The sequence below is a fragment of the Zingiber officinale genome, chromosome 11B, assembly GCF_018446385.1.
Source record: "Zingiber officinale cultivar Zhangliang chromosome 11B, Zo_v1.1, whole genome shotgun sequence".
In the NCBI taxonomy this organism is placed as follows: domain Eukaryota; kingdom Viridiplantae; phylum Streptophyta; class Magnoliopsida; order Zingiberales; family Zingiberaceae; genus Zingiber; species Zingiber officinale.
The window spans coordinates 8,436,903-8,446,591 of NC_056007.1; positions in this window are offsets into that span (position 1 = coordinate 8,436,903).

Genomic DNA, 9,689 nt, shown 5'->3' on the forward strand with positions numbered 1-9,689 from the left:
TCTGCTGTCAGAAAATGATGTTCCCTAATGTCCCCTTGCCTTTGTCTCCTTTTTCCTGACGCCAAGCATTCATCCGCTCGGCAGGCATAGGTCCGACCGGGCGTAAGTATCGGTCCGACCGGGTGCTCAGCTGAGAGTGTTCCACAGCAACGATGCTTTATGCTTCGGCCGAGCGGGCTATCCGCTCGGCCCGGTGACTCTTTTCATTATGAGCGTCGGAAACCTGCCCATGGTCGGGTTGCCTTCTGTCCGGCCCGGGAAGCTCCTGGCCGAATGTCAGGTCGGCCCGGCATGCTTCCGTTCGGCCCGGCATCCTTCCGTTCGGCCCAGCATCCTTCCGTTCGGCCCGGCATGCTTCCATTCGGCGCGAACTTGGGGTTGACCTCCACGTGTCTTTGACCCTCCGCCCATGAGGGTCCCCCGTCCTTACCACCGGATCAAGTCCTATCCACTGAACTTAATACAAAACCTTGGTCTAACTAGTTAGGATCCGTAAAGGGTAGTTTCGGTTAGTTCCAATTAGCCAAATGCACTAGGTCGAAGCTATATCTTCCTAGACATGCATAGACTAAGCTTCCCTAACATACTATCATCCAAAAATTCACCAGTACCGTAGATCAAGTTAAACCTTTTTCCTTTTTAAACTAGTCCTAATTACCCTGCCGAATAGGTTACTCTTGGTTACCCTGACAGGTAGATTATTTTTGAAGGTGCCAGCTATTCTGGAGCCTTCCCCTGAATTATAGGCTTTCCTTTTAAGATTTTTGTATAATTGAAGTTAGTTTCAGTTAAGATTTAATGTTTAATTTGTAATTTAAATTTAAGTTTTTAATTTTAAATTAATTAAATTGGTCAAATTATTTTTCTTTAAAAGTGTATATTTAATATTTAAATTTTCTTTCAATTTTAATTTTATTAAGTTAATTGAATTATCTTTCTTTAATAGATTATTGTTAATGTTTAAGTTTTTATTAATTTTTAAATTTGAATTAATTAAGTTATTTGAATTATATTTCCTTAAAGGTTTATCTTTTATCCTTTCATTAATTATTAATTTTGAATTTTCCATATTATCTTTGTTTAATATGTTATCTTTAACATTTAGTTTTAAGTCTATTAAATTTAGCTTTGATTTTATCAAAATGTTTAATTTTATCCTTATATTTTCTTTGCCTTTTAAGTTGATATTGTTGGTGCAGCGGAGGCCGACAAGAGGGGGGTGAATTGCCTGTACGAATTAAAACTACACTCCTCGGATCTTTCAACTCGAAAGTGCAATAGTAATAATAATAAAATAACTAAAACAATAAAGCAAAAACGGAAGGACAAAGAAGTGTTGGTTAGTCCTAGGAAAATCGTACCGGTTCCACTGTACAAAAATTTTGTACAAGTGTCGAACCTTTCCTTAAATAACCTATTGTGTTCTTCAGAAGTTAAATTAGGAATCACAGACGGAACTTAACATCATTGATTCCAAATTTAACTTATCTATTCTTAATGGTTTAGATTTGAATCGCAAGCGGAACTTAACACTATTAATCCAAATCCGCCTATGTTATTAATTCCATTAAATATTAATTTCCAAAATTGGCTTCCAAGACTGCATGGTGAGGCACATGGCCTTCTTGGATATGGGAGCAACCACCACCGCCTAGACAAAGCCTTTTAAGGAAAGCTAATATTTAATTTCCTTAAATAACTCTAGGTTTAACCAAAAAGAATAATCGAATCACAAATTCGAAAAATACAACAAAAGAAACACAAATTCGAAACAAATCCGAAAACTCTAGAATCATATGCCTCTTGTGTTTGGTATTTCCAAAAATAACTATACAAAGAAAACTAGTATGATGACGAAAATAATTACTAGTTATACCTTTTTTTGTAAGCAAATAACCTCTTGATCTTCTACTGTATTCCTCTTCTAACCTCAGACATTGTGTGGGCAATGATCTTCCGAGATGAGAACCACCAAGCACCTTCTTCTTCTTTCTAGGTTTCGGCCACCAAAATTCCTTCTTGATGGATAGGTTCGGCCGCCACCAATGCTCCAAGGGATGCTAGAGACTAGGCTTCCTTTCTCTCCTTCTTCTCCTTGCTTGATCCGGCCACCAAGAGAACTTCACCAATGAAGAAGTTTTGGCCACAATAAGGAGAGGAGAGAAAAAGAGGGGGCCGGCCACACCACCAAGGAAGAGAGGGAGGAAGAAAAAGAATAGAGTTGTTCTCAATGAAGGCACCTCTACCCCCTCTTTTATATTCCTTGGTCTTGGCAAATAAGGAAATTTTAATAAAAACTTCCTTAATTCCTTTGCCATGAAAAAGAAAATTTATTTAATTAAAAATAATTTCCTTTTCTTAATTATAATGACCTGCCACTTTTAATCCCCAATCAAGGAAAGTTTAATTCACACAAGAATTAAAACTTCCTAATTTATTTCCAGAAATTTACAAAAATTACTCTAATGATTTTTTCCTTCATGGTGGTTTGTAAAAAGGAAATTTTATAAATTAAAATCTTTCTTTTAAACATGTGGATAATTTCCAAAAAGGAAAGTTATCTCTAAAAATTAAAATCTCCTTTCAATCTACAAATAAGGAAAGATATCAAATCTTTTCTTAATCTTTTGTAGAAACTAATAAAAAAGAATATTTAATTTTTAAACTCTCTTTTAAATCATAAACATGGTTAAAAAAGGAAAATTTTCTCAAAATTAAAATCTACCTTTCAATCTACAAATAAGGAAAGATTTCAAATCTTTTCTTAATCTTTTGAAGAAAGATATAAAAGATTTAAATTTTAAACTCTCTTTTAAAACCATGGAATCCACATAAGAAAAATTTAAAAATAAAATTCCTTTTAATTTTAATAGGGCCGGCCACCTAAGCTTGGGTTCAAGCTAGGGCCGACCACCTCATGAAACCATGAACCATGCCTTTGGCCGACCCTAGCTTGGACTCCAAGCTAGCTTGGTCGGCCCCTATAGGATGGGTAAGAAGGTGGATATAGGCGGGTATAATACTCTTTAATTAAGAGGCTACGATAGGGACCGAGAGGAGGATTGGTTTTGGTCTCTCGATGAAATTAAGCATCCTGTGTTCGCCCTGAACACATAACTTAATTTCATCAATAATAATTCATTCCACTAAAGAACTATCATTGAACTACTGCACCAATCCCAAATTACATTTTGGGCTCCTTCTTATTATGAGTGTGTTAGTCTCCCTGTGTTTAAGATAATGAATGTCCACTAATTAAATGAGTTACTAACAACTCACTTAATTAATATCTTAGTCCAAGAGTAGTACCACTCAACCTTATCGTCATGTCGGACTAAGTCCACCTGCAGGGTTTAATATGACAATCCTTATAAGCTCCTCTTGGGGTCATTCTCAACCTAGATTACTAGGACACAGTTTCCTTCTATAATCAACAACACACACTATAAGTAATATCATTTCCCAACTTATCGAGCTTATTGATTTATCGAGCTAAATCTCACCCATTGATAAATCAAAGAAATAAATACTAAATATATGTGTTTGTTATTATATTAGGATTAAGAGCACACACTTCCATAATAACTAAGGTCTAGTTCTTTTATAAAGTCAGTACAAAAAGAACTTACCTAAAATGGTCCTACTCAATACACTTGGAGTGTATCAGTGTAATTTATTAGTTAAGATAAACTAATACTTAATTACACTACAACTACTTCAACGGTTTGTTCCTTTACATTTTAGTCATGAGCAACTGTTTATAATTTATAAAGAACCGACAACATGATCTTCTGTGTGTGACACCACACACCATGTTGTCTACTATATAAATTAATTGAACAAATTATATTTAACAAATAAATACAGATATTTGACCATTGTGATTCTTTATTTCTAAATAAATATTAATACAAAAGCTAGGCTTTTAGTATACACTCTAATAAAAAGACGGGGAGTTAACCTGGTTACAACCAAGAAGGTTGTTAATCCAGGGCAATGAAAAGCGCGCAGTGGAAAAATCTCCTTCTCTGAAGGCGGAGAAGCTTTTTACACTCTTACAACTCAGAACTATTGCTAGGAATTGATTACAGAGTTGATGGAACAGTTGATTTCTAATTCCTAGTTCCAGAGGCCTTTATATATACTCTGGAAATCCTATCTCGGATGTCCAAGGCGCCACCAATAGGGGTCCAAGGCCCCTCCATTGAGAGAGTGGATAAAACTTTATCCAAAAGTTCAACGTTCAATTCTGCCAGGTCCGAGGCGTCTTCAACAGGGGTTGAAGGCGCCCTCAAGCTGGAGGCGCCTCCAAGCCTGATGGAGGTGCCTCCAAGCTGGCTGGCACTTTTCCTGCTTGCTTGCTTCTTTGCTTCGTCTTCCGAAGTCTCGTTCTTTTGGGTGATTCCGGCCAACCGAAATAGGACTCACCCGAACCCAATTTCCGGCCTTCTTCTCGAGTAGTCTTCCTCCCGTCTTAACGTCCCTCGAACGCCGCGCACGTTCTTCTCGCCCACCGGTGTACTCTTCCGCAGCTCTCTCGTCCTTCGGACGCACCAAGCCCGTCGGCTCCCATCCCGTGCCATCCTTCTCGCTAGCTGCATCTTCCGCTCGACTTCCTGCGCTCCTAAGCTCCTGCACACTCAGACACAGGGATCAAACATAAAACAGGATCTAACCAACTTGATTGATCACATCAAAACACCCACGGGGTCCAACAGATATGATTAGTTGAATTTATTAGATAAGTCTTATCTTTAAAACTTAATTTTTTGTTAATTAAATTATCTTGGGTTTGAATAGGATTTTCCATATTGATATTGTCTAGATTATTAAATAATTTATTAATTTTATCTAGATCAATATTGACCTTATCATTATTATTTAAATTTTCAGATTTGTTTAGGTTTAAATTTGAATTTTTAGGGTTATTAATTATTTTCAAATTTTCTAAATTAATTAGATTTTTTTTATCAGAAAATATCCTAAGGGTATTTTTACAAGTATTGTCAGCTACACTATTTTCACAGATATTTTCAGAAATATCCAAATTAACATGTATATTCTTTAAACTACTATTAGCAGGGGTATTTTGGTAAATATTACTAACCTTGAGCGCAACCCCTAATTCAGTAGGCTTTTCTGTTGGATCTGACTCAAGTTTGGATTCGATTTCAACTTGATCGTCCAACTCCAACTGCTCATCGTGAAGTTTGATTAACTGTGTCCAAAGCTCATATGCATTCTTGTACTTTTCTAGTCTGCATAAAATATTGTTAGGTAAAATATCACAAATAATTTTACTTACATTTTTGTTCAGTTCCGAGTCCTGAGAAGGTTTTCTCAATATTAGCACATTATCGAAATCTAGGCTTCCTAAGAAACATTCAATTGATCGCTTCCAGTGGTTGAAATCTTCTTGATCGTATGATGGTTCCGTCCTTCTTGAAGAGACATTGGAATTGTACATAATAAATCAACGACAAACAAAGTCCCAAGACTTGGTCTTGGATTAGTAGTGCGGGAAGAATTAAGAATAATAAAAAGACCTAATTGGTGTTGCACCAATTTAGATTTAATTGCAACGAAAATTTTTTTCAAAAAGGTGATAATACCAGTTTGGAATTATGCGAAAAATTGAAAGTTGAAAACGAATAAAAGGAAAGTTTCATTCCCTTGTCTGATTGGTGGTTGCACCAAATCAGAGCGGTACCTGCTCTGATACCACTTGTTGGATCATAGAGTTTCGCTAGAGGGGGGTGAATAATGATTTAAAAAAAATCGAGAGTATGCAGCGGAAAAAATGAAATCAAAACAATGCTAACACAAGAACCTTTTACTTGGTTCGGAGCCTTTGGCGACTCCTACTCCAAGGCCCGCACACAAGGGTGCTTTCGATGGACAATTCACTAGCAATTCAGAAATTATTACAAACTAAGTACAGGAATGCCAATGAAAAAATAAAACAATACCGACAAAGGAAGAAACTAAAAGAGCAGCGCGTTGTCGGAGCTTCGCAGCGTCGCAGGAGCACAGGAGAGCGGGTTCTGAGTTGTTTTTTTAGCTCCAGCCTTGACCCTCCTTATATAGGAGGTTCGAGGGGCCCGCAGCCCTTCGGGGCGCCCTGAAGTGATGTAGTCGAGCCAATCAGCGAACTCCACGTGGCGAGGCGACGTTGGGATAAGTTTTCGCCTCCGAGCGCCCGGGTTCCTCCCGAGCACCCTGGTACCTCCCGAGCGCCCGGACCCCAGTTTTCCAGCAGCTTCCTTCCTACAAGAAAACGTTAGTCCGGAGGTAAATATATATAATACAATGTATATCCTGCAAAACAAAGTGTTAGCACAATTTATAGATAACCAAAAATAGTATTAATTAGATTTCATCTCTCCGAGACCAGAATCTAGTCAAGATCTCTACTTAGAGTTTCGAAATAGTTCTAAGTCAGATCAGCGCCTAAGTTCCCTTCCCGGTAATGCGTCCTCACAGTCACTCCCCTCCAGTGGCTTACCTTTACTTACCTACCAAACGTCAGGTCAGCTCTTCGACCTGTCTGGACTTCGTTGATAGGATCTTTCGTACGGCTAGAGAGGGGGGTGTGAATAGCCGCCCCAAATCGCTCTCGTTTCTTCCTACAATTAGGTTAGTCGCAGCGGAAAATACAAAGAAACGAAAGAGAAGAAAACCAAACCTTAACACGAGGATGTAACGAGGTTCGGAGATTAGGGCTCCTACTCCTCGGCGTGTCCGTAAGGTGGACGAGTCCGGTCAATCCGTCGGTGGATGAGTCCCCGGAGAACCGGCTAATACAATATACTCCTTGTGGGTGGAGAAACCTCGCCACAAACGTTTGCAACAGCAAACAAAGAGTACAAGAGCAGTAAGAAAAGCAATACAATATGAATACAATCGCACTCTACCAATTGCTTGCTTTCTTGTCGACTGGAGGTGAAGCAGCAACTTCACGCGACGCCTACAACAGCAGGAACCCAGCCGGAAGCTCACGCGAAGCTTTGGAGGAGCTCAACAAAGCTCAAGCACAGCAGCACTTAGAACAGCAAGAAGGAAGAAGAAGATTATTTCGCACAGAAGATGCCTCGATCCTTTATACCTGCGAAGAAGAAACAGCGAAGAAACTAACCGTTGTCGCGGCTAGAACCCCGACGGTCTGGGCCGATCGGCCCTAAGCGCATGAGGCTTGTTTGTCACCGATCGGTCCCGGACCGATCGGTGTCGCGATCAAGCCCGATCGGCCTGCGTGGACCGATCGAGGAACTCTCGATCGGTCCATAGACCGATCGAGCCTCCTCACGCCATCGATCTATTCGATCGATCGGTCCGCACCGATCGGGTGGATCGGGGACCGATCCACGGTTTCTCTCGCGAGGTTCTGATCGGTCTCCGGACCGATCGGATTGCAATCGATGAGCCACCGATCGATTACGATCGGTCACCGATCGATCGTGGCAAACGCAGATATCCGGATCGGCCACGCACCGATCCAACTCCTCGGTTTAGAGTGCCCTCTAACCTAGTTCGGAGAACGAGCTACCGAGCCCTCTCCGACTCCATATGCCAAGCTTCACTCACTTGGACTTCTCAACACCGGATGTCCGATCACCCTTGATCCATCTGGATTTTCCCTTGCCCTTCACCAGGACTTTCCACCCGCTTCACTCACCAGATTTCACACTGCCTAACATCCCAGTTAGGACTTTCTCATTCACCTAGCTTCACTCACTAGGATTTTCACCGCCTCACTCACAGGATTTCCAACTCCTGGCTTCACTCACCGGGACTTTTCCGTCTGCTCGGCTTCACTCACCGGACTTTCCTTCCTGGCTTCACTCACGGGACTTCCACCGCCTAACACCACTTAGGACTTTCCATCGCCTCGGCTTCACTCACCAGACTTTCCAACCGCCTAACATCCCGTTAGGACTTTCCACCGCCCGGCTTCACTCACGGGACTTCTCCGTGCCAAGTCTTCATACTTGGACTTTTCCGTGCAAGTCTCCATACTTGGACTTTTCCGCCAAGTCTCCATACTTGGACTTTTCGCGCCAAGCTCCCTGCTTGGACTTTTCGATGCCAAGTCTCCATACTTGGACTTTTCGCCAAGCTCCTGCTTGGACTTTTCCGCTGCCAAGTCTCCATACTTGGACTTTTTTCCGAATCAGTCAACCAGTCAACCTTGACCTACGGTTGCACCAATAATCTCCCAAACATCTATTCTTGTCCCATATCAAGAATAGAACTCTCTCACAGTGTCAAACATCAACATGCAACACAACTAGGTCAACCTTGACCTAAGGTTGCACCGACAATCTTCCCAAGTCAAACATCAAAATACAACTCGAGTCAAGTCAACTCGAGTCGGGTCAACCAGTCAACCTTGACCTAAGGTTGCACCAACAATCTCCCCCTTTTGATGTTTGACAAAACCATAATCAAGTTAGGTTAACCCGATAACCTAACTTAGGTTTTCAACCATCTTCCAATGTCAATGTTCTTTCCTTGAACATTCTCTAGACATTCTCCCTTAGGTTAACTCGATAACCTAACTTGGGTTCTCTAATAATTCTCCCCTTTTGACACACATCAAAAGTATTCCAATGTTCTTCCTCGAACATTCCTTGACAATCTTCCCTAGCTTAGGTTAAACCGATAACCCAACTTGGGTTCTCAATAATTCTCCAATGAACACTCTCCCTTTTGACACACATCAAAAGAATAAGGAGGGTATCAAGGTCAAGAGTTTCTTCCTAATGAAAGTCCCATACCTTTCATTGAAACTCTTATTTTCCCTTGATACTAAGCTCAACAATCCACTTAGTGATAATCCCATATCACTAATCCTCAAGGAGTAAAACTCCCCTAAAAGTCAACTCCCTTGACTAATAGTTAAAACTCCCCTAAAGGCCAACTCCCCTTGACCATTGCACCAACAATGTCTTGGAGAGTTTCAAACCTTTAGAAATCTAAAACCAACTTTCAGCCGAAATTTCAGACATGCAGTCGAATTTCAGCACATTGGCACGCTATCAGACTCGGTCACCGGACCGATCCACAGCCTCTGGATCGGTCCAGTGACCGATCCAGCCCTCCCTGGATCGGTCCAGCGACCGATCCAGACACTGATCACAGGGATTTCTGATTTTTCCTCTCCCGAAATTCAGAAACCCCTAATAAATTCCAGAAAATTCGAAAAATTGTGAAATTTTGAGAATACATTCCTCATATCATACACTACCATGGAAAAATGATTTTCTATGAAAATAGTTTCCATTTTCAAATCTTGATACAAAGTTCAAAAACTTTGAAATAGTTCAAGTTTTAACTCAACTTTGTATCACAATGTTCAATGATGAATGCTATCACTAGGAAAGCTTCATCAAGGTTTTTCAAATCAATTTTAAAATGCTTTTAAAACCATTTGAATTTAGGACCATAATCTTAGGGCTAAATGTACATGACTTGTACATAAGCTTTCCCTATGATCCTCCATTTCTTGAATTAGGGTCATCTAGGTACAAGAATTATGCACCTTGATCCTAACTCATGATCCTAATATCTCACACACATCTAAAGTGTATCAAACCACATTCAAGTCAATTTGATGTGAGATATGGGTTAAGGTCAACTTAGGCTAAGTTCTCATGCATTTTCTAAACATCAATTTGATCTCAATATCA